The following is a 15,083-nucleotide window of genomic DNA, read 5'->3' as shown; positions in this document are numbered from 1 at the left end:
ATGCGCGATGCTTTTAAACCCTAATTTTGGGTCGCGGAAGTACGCTAGGGTCTTAAATCGATCACAACCATCCAACTTATCCAGCCTATTTGGATGGTTTAGATCGTATTTTGGACCATCAGGAAGGTGCACATAAGTTCACCACCAACCCAATATTGTCCCCACGTGATAGATTTCCTCAAGGGAAGTCAACGGCATGCCAAACCTCTTGGTCAAACTCGCGTGGACGTGGCTGTATCAAAACCCTAATTAGGGTTTACGACAACGTGCTTCTGTCGTAAATTGATTACGACCATCCATCTTCGCCAGCCTAAACGGATGGTGTAGATATAGATTCAAGTGGTAACAAAGGTGTTAACATGTCCACCATTGGCCCACCTTTACATGTGACCGGCCATCCTGTGAAAACCAGGGCCAGATACCTCGAAACGCACTCCCAAAGGGTGATAGGTCACACGGCCTTCAAACCCTAATTTGTGCTTTGCGGTAATGTATTTCTGTCTCAAATTCATCGTGACCATTCATCTTCGCCAGTCGAATTGAGTGGCCTAGATCTGATTTTGATGAACCAAGAGGTGTAGACATGAACGCCGGCAGCATGCCTCCATGCATGCCTGATCGGCCCGTGTGGATTAGCAATCAGTGCTTAGGATTCAGTTGGCCAAAGTAGGGACGACGCATGGTCCCTAAACCCTAAATTTCATCAACGACAATGCATAACTGCCGTAAATCATCTTGTCCATCCAACTTTGCATGCATAATTTGATGATGTAGATTTATTTCCAGCAAACCTGCAAAGCAGCATGACAACCACCGGCCACCTCTCTTCCACAAAGAGTAATCGACCAAGTGATGGCTTGTTTACACAACTTTCAAATGATCACCCAAAGGTAGTCTGGCATGCTTCCTTTTTAAGACGCTCAATCCGCGACTTATCCAATCAAGTTTTAAAACAACAATGCTTCATGCATATCGATTGTTTTGAGCTGCTTGCTTAAAAGCGATGCATCACATGCATCGAGCATGTATGATATTTTATGAATATCAATTCCATAAATAACTTAGTTATTTAACTTAGCATCGTATGTTATTTTTTGCGGAAAGTCCCATGACTTGACCCGCTCACTCGAGACATCAAACATGTCACAAACTGGGGGATACTTACTTGGGTATTGGTCTGGAGGTTTACAGCGTACGGCGCGCAACGCGCTCATTACGAGAACGTGTCAGGAAATGACGGACGGTTAACAGTGATGAGGGAAGGGGGCAAAGGTGTGATCGTGTGACAATCACCATCCCTACATGACCCCACTACTCCATCACTTAACTTCCTAAACTTACTACGAGATGAGGATTGCGCTCAAATGACTTGTATAAATAGGTTCTTCGACCTATTTCCAAACAACACGAGAAACCAAGTTGTTGTTAACACCGTATCCAGAAACACCCAGAACTGATAGCTTACATTATGCAAGCCAGTTCAACATTCTGATACAAGTTATAAACAACCAACACCTTCACAATCTCAACACCTTCTTCGCTTCCCTCCCTAAGATCAATCTCATCTCTTTCACTTTGTGACCGAAGCAAGTCTGGAACGGCCATTTCTTGGTTTAGGCCAGAATTGTACAGATTGATCTCTCGAATCTAAAGTACTCCCGTGCAGTGCATTTTTTTAGGGTTTAGATTCGTTTCTCATCCATACACACCCAAATTTACCAAAACCAGCAGAAACAGTTTTCACCCATACACAGTTTCTCAATATTCATTCCAGTTTTCTCAATTTCGAAAGAGTAGATCTAAGATCCAATTCAATCATTAAAATCAATTTAGGTTAAACAACCAATTTCAATTCCGGTGTTCCATTCGCGCTTCACGAAAATGATCTTTCAAGCATTGCCTTGGATAGTTGAGCACCAGTAAATCTCCCATATGAAACGACCAGAAAGCCGCATGGAGACACAAGACGTGACTACTACTTAGAGGAACGCAGCAGCTTCTCTCGAGATCCGGATGGAGCAACCGCCTTTTCTACAATACCACAAGTTTTGTATGGAGCAAGCCAGAAATGCCTCAAAGGGTCCACACCCATGAAGACGAAGTGAAGGTTCGCGTAGCCGTTCCAGTATGGAGATAGTCGACAAAAAATTCAACACCAGTGGAGTCCTAGGGAGGCACCTGCAGAGGTCACAAAAGAAAAGGTCTATCTCTATTCCACCACTACTACCAGTTTAAGGTCGGGAGTATCCGCTATCACTTCATCAACAAAATGTGTAGATCCAGAACATGGCGTAATTTCGAGAATTTGTACATCTACAATAACAATGGAGGCTTGACACATCTCCAAATCATCATAAAGGGTTCGCCTATTTTGTCAGCCCGGACGAAAACGAGCCCGGGACATCTTCAGATCTACTGGTGCCGACACTTCAAGGAAGCATCCTCAAGAAGATAGCGATGTCCGCATCATCATGTCGAGAAAGAATCCGCAGCTTGGGATAATCACTCTGTCAGACTTAAGAGGAATGCTTTAGCGAAACAGCGAACATCCAAATGATTATGTCAAGAGGTCCCGAATTCAGGAACTGGAGGGTCACGATCCAAATGTGACTGAACAACAAGTGGTGTAATTATGCGTCAATAGGATGGTACCTGTCAATCGTGCTTTGTCGAAGAATCTGCGCTTTCAGACATCCTCTGAACTCCGTGAAGCTACTAAACGCTCAGTTGCGACAACACATGCCCCGCTAGAAAGAACAAGCCTGCCAGTAATGAAGAGGCTCACGATGTTCGTGGAAGCATACATCTCACCAACAGGCAATACAACCTTCAGCCTTCTGTAAGAAGTTTCGCTGAAGCAACAAGAGGAAAACCACCGAGATACAACATCCTGCGCGTCCAAAATCTCCAACTCTCCAGTACCGCATGCACGACTGCCACAATGATGAAACAACATCCCATATCTGGCTCGACGGCAGCAACATCAATGAGAGACGCTTTCAGAATTTCGTCTCCCGTAGAAGAAGTAGTTGCGTTACCAAAGGAGATTGCACCTGGGACTCAAGAGTTACATACAGATTATCCATGTCAAGAGATTCATCATATTTGCAGAGCCTATTAGTTAAGTTATTCGCATGAAGGAACTTCCCTACTCCTCAAAGACACAATCCAAAGATGATAATGGCAAAGGAGTATGACTGGGGACTGCTTAGCACTGCCCATCTCAAAGATGTTGAATTTAGAGAGATGCAAGCACGCTATCATTATGATTCCAAGATGTCCAAAGACGAGGCTATACTCAAGAGAGCAGGCGTATTGTCAAAGACCAGCGATATTCCTGTACATCTATGAAACACAACGGAGACGTAAAGACGGCCTCATGAGCCCAGCGTGGAAATATCTATCAAGTCGAAGTCTCAATGGATACTCGTGGGCAGGGGACTGTCTCCCTATTTTCCATGAGGCAACATCAAGGAAGTTATCGGCTCCATCATTAGCTTCTCCCTCTAATAATGAGACAAGCTCTACCACTATATGAAGACTGCCAAATTCGTGCCCGTAGCTATCATGCCTCTCCCTTCCAGTCTCTTCTGATCACAGCTACTGCCAAGAATCGTTGTTGCTCATTTTTTGATACCAGCCCGAGCTTCACCGTAGAAACAACCACTACGGACAGAGGTAATCCGAACTTCTGCATATTTTATTTTCCCATGGAGAAATAATAGAGTCACGGAAGCGATATGGAGATATCTTTATTATGGTAAACCCACTGACCATACAAGATAAAACCATATAAATCACACTTGGGGACTGAGGCTCAGCATGAAATTTCTTCGCCATCAGTTAAGGACTTCTTCAACACAAGAGAGATGGTCAATCAAGGAGCATGTAATTCGCAAGGAAAATTAAATTGAAGAAGAAGCCGCTTCAACGCTCTCTCCAGAAGAAGCTTCTTCAACGCTCGCCAGAAGAAGCCGCTTCAACGCTCTCTCCAGAAGAAGCCGCTTCAACGCTCGCTAGAAGAAGCCGCTTCAACATTCTCTCCAAAAGAAGCCGCTTCAACGCTCGCCAAAAGAAACTGCTACAACGCTCGCCAGAAGAAGCTGCTTCAACGCTCTCTCCAGAAGAAGCCGCTTCAACGCTCGCCAGAAGAAGCCACTTCAATGCTCTCTCCAGAAGAAGCTGCTTCAACAGTCACCAGAAGAAGCCGCTTCAACTCTATCTCCAGAAGAAGCCGCTTCAACGCTCGCCAGAAGAAGCCGCTTCAACGCTCTCTCCAGAAGAAGCCACTTCGACGCTCGGCGTAAGAAGCCGCTTCGACGCTCTCCAGAAGAATCCGCTTCAGCGCCCTCAACGCTCTCTCGAGGATCCGCTTCAACGTTTGCCCCAGAAGCCGCTTCAATAACTCAGCGAGCCACACAGACCAACCGCATGAGGTCGACCACATCACCTACTTAGAACTCAGTGACGCCTAACCAAGGCCAGCACGAAGCTGCACATCAACAACCAGCCGACAAAGTCAGATTCGATGTTTCTAGATTTACAATTTCCTCTGAGAGGGATACATGGGATGCCAAAAGTTTAGATACAATACAGATCTATCAAGAGCGACTCCCGCCTATTGGTCAACAAATGACGAATCCAAAAGGCTGCCGCCTTCATCAATTCGTCATCTACCTTACAGGAAAATACAGTGGAAGTACATCTTTCAAAAGAAAATAAGCTCGGGATAATTACACCTGGGGACTACCATCACATGATACCTTCACGTCCCTCAACCGGTTTATTTCTAATATCAGCATCATCACTGTTGAAGCTTTACGAGCCGCAGAAATTTCTAAGATAGAGACGTACATGTGCATCAAAGACTCCAAAAGTACAAGTTGGAGATATTTTCACATATCCAGCCACGCCATCAAATGATGTCTCTTGGAACGAAGTCCTTGAAGATATCCTAAAAGCAGCCTGCTTCAACATTGAGACGGTGGCGCAGTACTCAGTGACAAAGGCAACATGAATAAAGGCCAATGGCGCCTTCACTAGAGTCCTCTCCAGAAGCTGCTTCGACGTCCTCTTCGGAAGCCGCTTCAACATCCCCTCGAGCCGCTTCAACACGCTTTCCGGAAGCTATATAAACGTTCTCTTTGGGAGCTGCTTCAAAATCTTTTTCAGAAATTGCTTCAGCAGCCTTTTTAGGATATTCCTCATGATAGGGATCGTACTTCCTCATGATAGGGCTCGTCCACATCAGAGTCGAGGATTACGACATCGTCATGAATGGTTTGATCCCAACTAGCTATATGCCTAATCTACCTGGGGCCAACCGACATCATGCTAGAGGAACACTCACCTGGACGCCTCTTGAACGTGACATGTTCCAAGGACAGGACGACCCATCTCTCCTAGTAACATCTAACTTTGTCTCATAAGTTTTATCTTTATTTGTCACCATCTAGTGCTTACCCCGTAATAGTGTAACTATTACGTGCTAAGCAGGGTACTTAATGTTGATGGTGAATTTTAGTTCAGGGATAAAATTATAAAACCTGTATTGAATGCGTTGTCACCCTGCAAAGGGTAAATCCGTTTAAGAAGTGATGAGTGCAAAAAACCTCTTCGATTTGATTGAAGCAATTCAATATGAATATATACATGAAATTCACTCAGAATGGTGCGTGCAACGGCAATCCCAAATATTCTGTGAAATTCTATGTTTTATTAGCATTATCAATTAATGCATGATTTCCCTAGTATTTTCCGTGCTATGTTCTCAGCCGAACTCTCATCATTGACATGGCATGACGATTAAGTGTTCACTCTCAGCAGAGTAGCATGAATCTCCCGAAGTGCCATATTGAGATACGCATGAAATACCCACACAGACTACATCACTCTCTGAAAAAGAGAGTCTCGTATCGACGCACTTTTGATTAAAGACAACTCGATCGAACATGTTTAATTTCCATAAGGGAAATCTTGACTGTCCATATCAGTCTTAGAAACGATCACGGCCGCACAATTTATAAAGACGGGATACATACTGTTGTATTGGTCTAGCGGTTTACAGCGTGCGGCGCGCAACGCGCTCATTACGAGAACATGTCAGGAAATGATGTACGGTTAACAATGATGAGGGAAGTGGGCAAAGGTGTGATCGTGTGACAATCAACATCCCTACGTGACCCCACTACTCCATCACTTAACTTCCTACACTTCCTACGAGATGAGGATTGCGCTCAAATGACTTGTATAAATAGGTTCTTCGACCTATTTCCAAACAACACGATAAACCAAGTTGTTGTTAACACCGTATCCAGAAACACCCAGAACCGATAGCTTACATTATGCAAGCCAATTCAACATTCTGATACAAGTCATAAAAAACCAACACCTTCACAATCTCAACACCTTCTTCGCTTCCCATCCTATTATCAATACAATCTCCTTCACTTTGTGACCAAAGCAAGTCTGGAACGGCTATTTCTTGGTTTAGTCCAGAATTGTACAGATTGATCTCTCGAATCTAAAGTACTTCCGTACAGTGCATTTGTTTAGGGTTTAGATTCGTTTGTCATCCTCACACACCCAAATTTACCAAAACCAGCAGAAACAGTTTTCACCCATGAACACAAGTAAACATACTTCGTTATTGTATTATATCGATCTTGTATCCATAGACGATCACACGAAGTGTGAACCGATTTGTTTTATTGTCTCGACTCAGTCCATAGACAATCACTTTCGGAGAAAGGACTTATAGGTGGAATTTTTTTAGATTGAGGTATATTTGGGTTCCCTAGAATTATCAATCACCTCACAATAATCTTAATCGACGCGGCGAAAGAAGATATTGTGGAATCATAAACGATGATACGAAGATGTTTGTGATTACTTTTATACCTTGCCTATAGGAGATATCAATCTCAAGACAAACTTTACGATTGTAATCGTACAATAAAATATGCAAGATAAGATTACATAACTACGAGAAAGTAGTATCGGTCTGGCTTCACAATCCCAATGAAGTCGTTAAGTCGTTAACCTGGTTTACAAGAAGAAATCTAAGGTTAAAGGAGAATCGACTCTAGCCAATACAACTAGTATCACACGTAAGGTGTGGGGATTAAGTTTCCCAGTTACTAGAGTTCTCCCTTATATAGACTTTCAAATCAGGGTTTGCAATCAATATTAGTTTGGTAACAAAGCATTCAATATTCACCGTTAGACGAAAACCTGATTAGATTCAAGATAATATCTTTCAACCGTTAGATCGAAAACCTACCTTGTCACACACAAATGAAATGTATGATTTTAGGTTTGTGTAACCGTACCCAAACATGTACATACGTTGGTTCAACAATAGTTAACCAAATGGTTAGCCATATGATCACTTTCATATTAACTATATTCTTCTTTACCATAACTAGTTCAAATGACTCAAATGAACTAGTTAGAGAGTTGTTCAATTTCTTAGACATTATAGAAGTATACAAGACACAATCGAAGAAAATACGATTTGATTCACTCGAATCGATTCATGAACTTTATAGCCACGGTTTGCAAACTTGCATTCCTTAGTTTATATAAGTTTAAGTTCACGAATAATCGTCTTTAGAAATAACCAACTCAAGTACGCGGACTTAGTTCGCGGACTTAAGTTCCCGGAAGATTTTACAAATTCCAGCAAATTTTCTCGGGTCGAGAACCTCCGACAATTTGCGGACTGAGTTCGCAGACTGGTTTTCCGGTTTTCCTGATCAACAAAGTACGCATACTTTGGTTCAAGGAATAAGGACTTATACATATATGTGCTACCACACAATGCTTATATCCAACATTGGTTATATATTCTAAACTCTCATTTCAATCATTGAAACATTCTTAGAGGACGTTATATAGTTGTTATTCAGAAACCATTTTTCGTCAAAGCCATTTTCAAGTGATTGAAACTTAACATGACTTTTCGTCACTAGGTAAAGATGAACTTGGCCAAAGAGAAAGCTTACCAACACATATTTCGAGAAAAAGATAGGCGAGATAAACTCGGCTCGAAATAGCAAATGTGTATAATCAAAGTCTATATAGTAAAATGACTTTTGTGTCAAGATAGGAGATATAGTAGATAGACTTTTAAGTGATAGATAAGTTCAAGTCTCCACATACCTTTTAGTCGATCAAGTTCCACCAGTTCATTGAGTAGTTCTTCATCTTGTATGATGATCACCATGGAGTTCTTGAGCTCAACTACACTTTATATCCTAGTCCGGGACTTAGCTATAGTAGAATAGAAATCAAGACTTATAGTTTTGATCACTAACATTGAAAAACATGCTTGAGATAGCAACGCATGCGAGTTCGACCGAGCAATGCTCTAACAATCTCCCCCTTTGTCAATTTTAGTGACAAAACTATTAATACATATGGAATACGAAAATAAAAAATACACTTTTGTAGATCCCATTCCACATGCCTAATCTTCAACATTACTCGAAATATTCGTCATTTCCAAGTACTCCAATGATTCTAAAGGTTGTAAGTTCAGCATCATCGTTGTTGAAAATACGTAGCTATAACAATGAGAAAACAAAATTCTCAATCATTGTTTTATTGTGTCATAGTATGATTATGTAGTATCAAAGTTCAATTGTATCACAACTTCGACCATAATACTATGGTGATATGTATCACTCTCCCTTAGTCAATACCCCATCTCACATGGAAACCACTCCCCTTTACATAATGATCCGAAAACCATATGTATTTGTAGTGTGAACTACATATTAATTCTCCCCCTTTTTGTCAATAAAATTTTCAAAGGTACAAGAAGGGGATCCTAATGAAAATTTCCATAGAGACATTTCATGAACAAAAAAAATCACATATCAACTTATTTAGATGCAATCATATAGACGAAGCTAAATGCTTTCATCAAGGAGTTTATAAAGATACAAGATAACCCCTATAATATTCCACAGCCGCACTCCCCACAAAGATTTGGAAATTAAGCACAAGTTCAATTAATAACTCTCCCCCATAATATGTCATTCTCGAAAGAACAACAAGAGCGACCTTAATTTCGTAAGAAAATAAGAATTTCTTTGGACATAACAAATCACATACGAATATGAATTTGAATCCAATTAACACTAAATTCAATTAACCACAAGAGAACCCATGATTAAATAAATCGGAAATGCGCAACATAAGAAAATTTACGGAGCCGCACAGTACATACATAAAAATATGGATAAGGGAAGATCAATACTGCGGAATAGACAATGATTCATTCTATTTTCCATCACTATTTGCACAATGACATACAATAGACATAATCCTCGTAAACAAAAGTTCATCCTATCTTGCATCAATAATGACATAATAAGCTTCAAACTTTTGTGATGTCAAAAACTCATTCATTCTTTTATCAATACATGCATATCGACTTACGAAAGACTTAACTTTTGAAAAGGTATGGGACAATCAAAGTTCACGGACGCAAACACACATATCCCATAACATATTGCAATATATAAAACCATAAAGATTAATACTGCTAAAATCAATCTTTGTCCTTAGAAGGTAGAATCAATCTTTTCCGCATGGATTTATACCAATAGTGGTTACCAAAAGCGTATAAAATATTTTCTTAACAAATAAGAACATACAAAGTCATTAAAGACCATGCATAATAGTTCATATAAGATTATTGTGAACATTCAAGAATCCCATAGCAATGCGTACTACTGCACATTCTTGAATTTCCTTCTTTGTGATTCACCAACATCGTTCTCGTAAAAGCTATAAATGAGCTTAGAAGAGAATTACTCCAAGAATCCAAGTGCCCAAGTCCAGTAGAACAAGTGCGATGAAATGGAGCAAAACACTCAAAAACAAGATACGGGACAAAGACCAAGCTCAACTCATTCACATTTAGAATTTATCATCATTATTTTGAAGATAATTCAAAGAGGAAGAGAATGCAAAAAGAATGAGGTCATTCCGAGTTCGGACGAAGAAGTTACGGCCAAAACAAGTTTACCGAATATCGACGTCAAGTATGCATACGAGTTTTCAAACGAATTTTCGTATCCTGGAGCAGTATGCAAACGGGTATGCATAACTAAACCCCTGGATTTTCATTTTAAATGATGATATGCATACCTGGTATGTGTACCATGTAGTCCAAACATCCCGAACTATTATTTTCAAACCTAAATATTTAAGAACCTTAAACACAGATCAAGTTAGGTAGAAAAGAACGATAAGAAAGGTACGTGAATCATTATAATTTATCTAAGAAAATAAAAGCACAAATCTTGCTCAATTCTATAGACATACCTTTTAGATGAATCCAATTGAATTCTATAACCTTATCAAACATAATCTGTGCGCCCCAATTTTCGTGCTTCCCTCACCCTATACATAACAAGGCATTCCTTGGTGAGGATGCACTTAACACACTCAAGTGGTGTTGAGGTGAACAATGTCTTGCTCACCACAAGTGACTTTTGGATTATCATGAAAGAGATCACTTTTAGAACCTTTCACATCCAAATCCATCCTTCCAAAGAACTTCTTAAGTTCTAACATCATGGATATTGCCTTCTCCATAGTCATGGAATTTTGTGGGAGATAATTCCTTTTCACACTCAAAGTGTCATTGAATTTATTTGGAACCCACTTATGAGTGCGTTTAGAAACAACCAGAACCTTCTTCCCGTTACTCTCTTCAATATTTCTCGAAATATGATTGGATTTTGTATTCTTTTGCAAGTTAGTCTTTCTGCAACTGGGAACATCGGATCTTGTCTTCGTCTTTATGAAGTTATCCTTTTGATAACCAATACGATTGTGAAAAGGATTCGTATGACGTTTATAGGCAAAAATAGGTTTACCACAACACCGATTCCTTTGCCTAAAGGTTGGACAGTTACAACCTATAACATTAAGGGGATTAGCCTTAACCTATGATCTTGGTTTCACAACTTCTTGTGATTCCCAAACAAGAACATCATGAAGTTTCTCATTCCTTATACGGAAACGAAATCTCCTTTCTAGGTGACCTTTATTTCCGTAATAGTGGCAAACATAAGGAATGTTCTTACCTAGATCCGCATGTGCTGACTTTGGAGGTTGATATACTTTGCTCTTTCGATCCTTAATTTCCGTTGAAGGTATTTCACTTTTTTTATCAGTGAAAACCTTTTGTTGAGAAGAATCACTAGCCTTGACAAATTTTACCTCTTTGCTAATACTTGGAGCATCTATTCCCTTATAGCCCAATCCTCGTGTATCACGATGATTTTTACTTACTCCTAGCATAGTGGTTAATTTGCTTGAACTAGTATTGATATTTTTCAAGTCATCTTCCAACATCTTGATTTTATCAAGAGAAGCGGCTAAATCAGCCTCAAGGCGTTTTTCTCGGCCGAGACAAGCACTTTCTCTGTCATCAAAACTAGTTTGTTGAGAGTTAAATCTTGCTTTAGATTCTGCAAGTTTCTCTTCCAACAAAAAGTACTTTTGATAAAGATTATCACATTACGTAGGTTTTCCTCAGAATCCTTGAGGATCGATTCGTTGGAACGATTCGAAAAATAAACACATGCGTAACATCTTCTCAATTTCTTGTTTTCTCGACAGAGAGGAGTCAGAATACGTGAGACATGAGAAGTTGTAATATTCTTCATATTCCACGAATCCAAAAACTTAACATAGTCTGAGACTTCCTCATCAATATCTGTATCAATATCTGAATCACCTTCATCAGAAAGTTCATCCAACTGTTCTTCTAGGAGAGTTTCCCAATTAATAGTTTTTACATCAAGAGAATGTTTAGATATTTACTTAGATCTGACAGTTCTCTCAGGTGAATCCAAGCTTTCAGAATCATCTGGTAATTTCTGAACTGGTACGTTATTAGAGATAGACTCGTCCATAATCAGATCGCTACAAACACAGACTTATATGGTCTTTGACGTGTTTTCCTGCTCTGGTACCAATTGAAAATGCGGGGTTCTAACAATCACACCCAATATTTCACTTAGCAATCTGTATGGACTAACTCCAATATACTTTCAAGAGAATCAACCAGACTCAATCTTAACAAACTATACCAAAGAGTTATAATATCTCGAACTCTCAATTTAATCCTTACTCAAGCAAATAGAAACCTGCTAGTCTGATTAAATATAAGAGATATAACTTGGATGGTACCAAATACCAATATCCAAGTGTCAATCAATGTAAATCAATAACCAAAGGTTGGATATTGTAATTGATTGAACTAACGTACAACCTGTGATATTTCAATTATATAACAAAATATAATGCGGAAAAGAAATAACACAAACAACAAAATTTTGTAAACGAGGAAACCGCAAATGCAGAAAAACCCCGGGACCTAGTCCAGATTGAACACACATTGTATTAAGCCGCTACAGACACTAGCCTACTACAAACTAACTTCGGTTTTGACTGTAGTTGAATCCCAATCAATCTCACACTAATCCAAAGTATAGTTGCGCTCCTTACGTCTCTGATCCCAGCAGGATACTACGCACTTGATTCCCTTAGCTGATCTCACACACAACTAAGATTTGTTACGACCCAAAGTCGAAGACTTTAATAAACAAATCGGTATGACATAGAAAAGTCTACAATAATAGATAAATCTGTCTCCCATAGAAATACCTACGATTTTTGTTACGTGTTTTGATAGATCAAGGTGAACAGGAACCAATTGATAACCCGGACTTATATTCCCGAAGAACAACCTAGAATTATCAATCACCTCACAATAATCTTAATCGACGTGGCGAAAGAAGATATTGTCGAATCACAAACGATGAGACGAAGATGTTTGTGATTATTTTTATATCTTTCATATCGGAGATATCAATATCAAGCCAATATTTATGATTTTACTCGTATAATAGAATATGCAAGATCAGATCACACAACTACGAGAAAGTAGTATCGTTCTGGCTTCAAAATACCAATGAAGTCTTTAAGTCGTTAACCTGGTTTCCAGGAAGAAACCTAAGGTTAAAGAAGAATCGACTCTAGATAATACAACTAGTATCACACGTAAGGTGTGGGGATTAGGTTTCCCACTTGCTAGAGTTCTCCCTTATATAGTCTTTCAAATCAGGGTTTGCAATCAATATTAGCTTGGTAACAAAGCATTCAATATTCACTGTTAGATGAAAACCTGATTAGATTCAAGTTAATATCTTTTAACCGTTAGATCGAAAACCTAGCTTGTTACACAAAAATGAAATGTATGATTTTAGGTTTGTGTAACCGTACCCAAACATGTACATTCGTTGGTTCAACAATAGTTAACCAAATGGTTAGCCATATGATCATTTTCATATTAACCATATTCTTCTTTACCATAACTAGATCAAATGACTCAAATGAACTAGTTAGAGAGTTGTAAAATTGCTTAGATCTTATATAAGTATACAAGATACAATCCAAGCAAAAACGATTTGATTCACTCGAATCGTTGCACGAACTTTATATCCACGGTTTGCAAACTTGCATTCCTTAGTTTATATAAGTTTAAGTTCACGAGTAATCGTCTTTAGAAATAACCAACTCAAGTACGCGGACTTAAGTTCCCGGAAAAGTTTACAATCTCCAGCAGATTTTCTCGGGTCGAGAACCTCCGACAGTTCGCGTACTGGTTTTCCGGTTTTCCTGATCAACAAAGTACGCATACTTTGGTTCAAATAATAAGGACTTATACATATATTTGTTACCACACAATGCTTATATCCAACATTGGTTATATATTCTAAACTCCCATTTAAATCATTGGAACATTCTTAGAGGACGTTAAATAGTTGTTATTCAAAAACCATTTTTCGTCAAAGCCATTTTCAAGTGATTGAAACTTAACATGACTTTCGTCACTATGTAAAGATGAACTTGTCCAAAGCGAAAGCTTACCAACGCATATTTCGAGAAATAGATAGGCGAGATAAACTCGGCTCGAAATAGCAAATGTGTATAATCAAAGTCTATATAGTAAAAAGAATTTTGTCTCAAGATAAGAGATAGAGTAGATATACTTTTGAGTGATAGATAAGTTCAAGTGTCCACATACCTTTTAGTCGATGAGGTTCCACCAGTTCCTTGAGTAATTATTCGTCTTGTATGATGATCTCCATGGAGTTCTTGAGCTCAACTACACTTTGTATCCTAGTCCGAGACTTAGCTATACTAGACTAGAAATCAAGACTTATAGTTTTGATCACTAACATTGACAAACATGTGAGATAGAAACGCATGCGAGTTCGACTGAGCAGTGCTCTAACAATCTCCCCCTTTGTCCATTTTAGTGACAAAACTATTAATACATATGGAATATAAAAATGAATAATAAACTTTTGTAGATCCTATTTCACATGCCTAATCTTCAACATTACTCGAAATCTTCGTCACTTCCAAGTAATCCAATGATTGTAAAAGTCGTAAGTTCAGCATCATCGTTGTTGAAAATCCGTAGTTATAACAATGAGAAAACAGAATTCTCGATTTTTGTTATACAGTGTCATAGTATCATTATGTAGTATCAAAGTTCAATTGTATCACAACTTCGACAATAATAATATGGTGATATGTATCACTCCCCATTAGTCAATACTCCATCTCACATGGAAACCACTCCCTTTTACATAATGATCCAAAAACCATATGTATTTGTAGTGTGAACTATATATTAATTCTCCCCCTTTTTGTCAATAAAATTGGCAAAGGTACAAGAATGGGATCCTAATGAAAATTTCCATAGAGACATTTCATAACCAAAATAAAGCACATATCAACTTATTTTGATGCAATCATATAGCCGAAGCTAAATGCTTTCATCAAGGAGTTTATAAAGATACAAGATAACCCCTATAATATTCCACAGCCGCACTCCCCACAAAGATTTGGCAATTAAGCACAAGTTCAATTAAGAACTCTCCCCCATAATATGTCATTCTCGAAAGAACAACAAGAGCGACCTTAATTTCGTAAGAAAAGAAGGATTTCTTTATACATAACAAACCACATACGAATATGAATTT

The sequence above is a fragment of the Papaver somniferum genome, chromosome 8 (genome assembly GCF_003573695.1).
Source record: "Papaver somniferum cultivar HN1 chromosome 8, ASM357369v1, whole genome shotgun sequence".
In the NCBI taxonomy this organism is placed as follows: domain Eukaryota; kingdom Viridiplantae; phylum Streptophyta; class Magnoliopsida; order Ranunculales; family Papaveraceae; genus Papaver; species Papaver somniferum.
The sequence above is the reverse complement of the archived record's forward strand: the minus strand, read 5'-3'. Positions refer to the sequence as shown.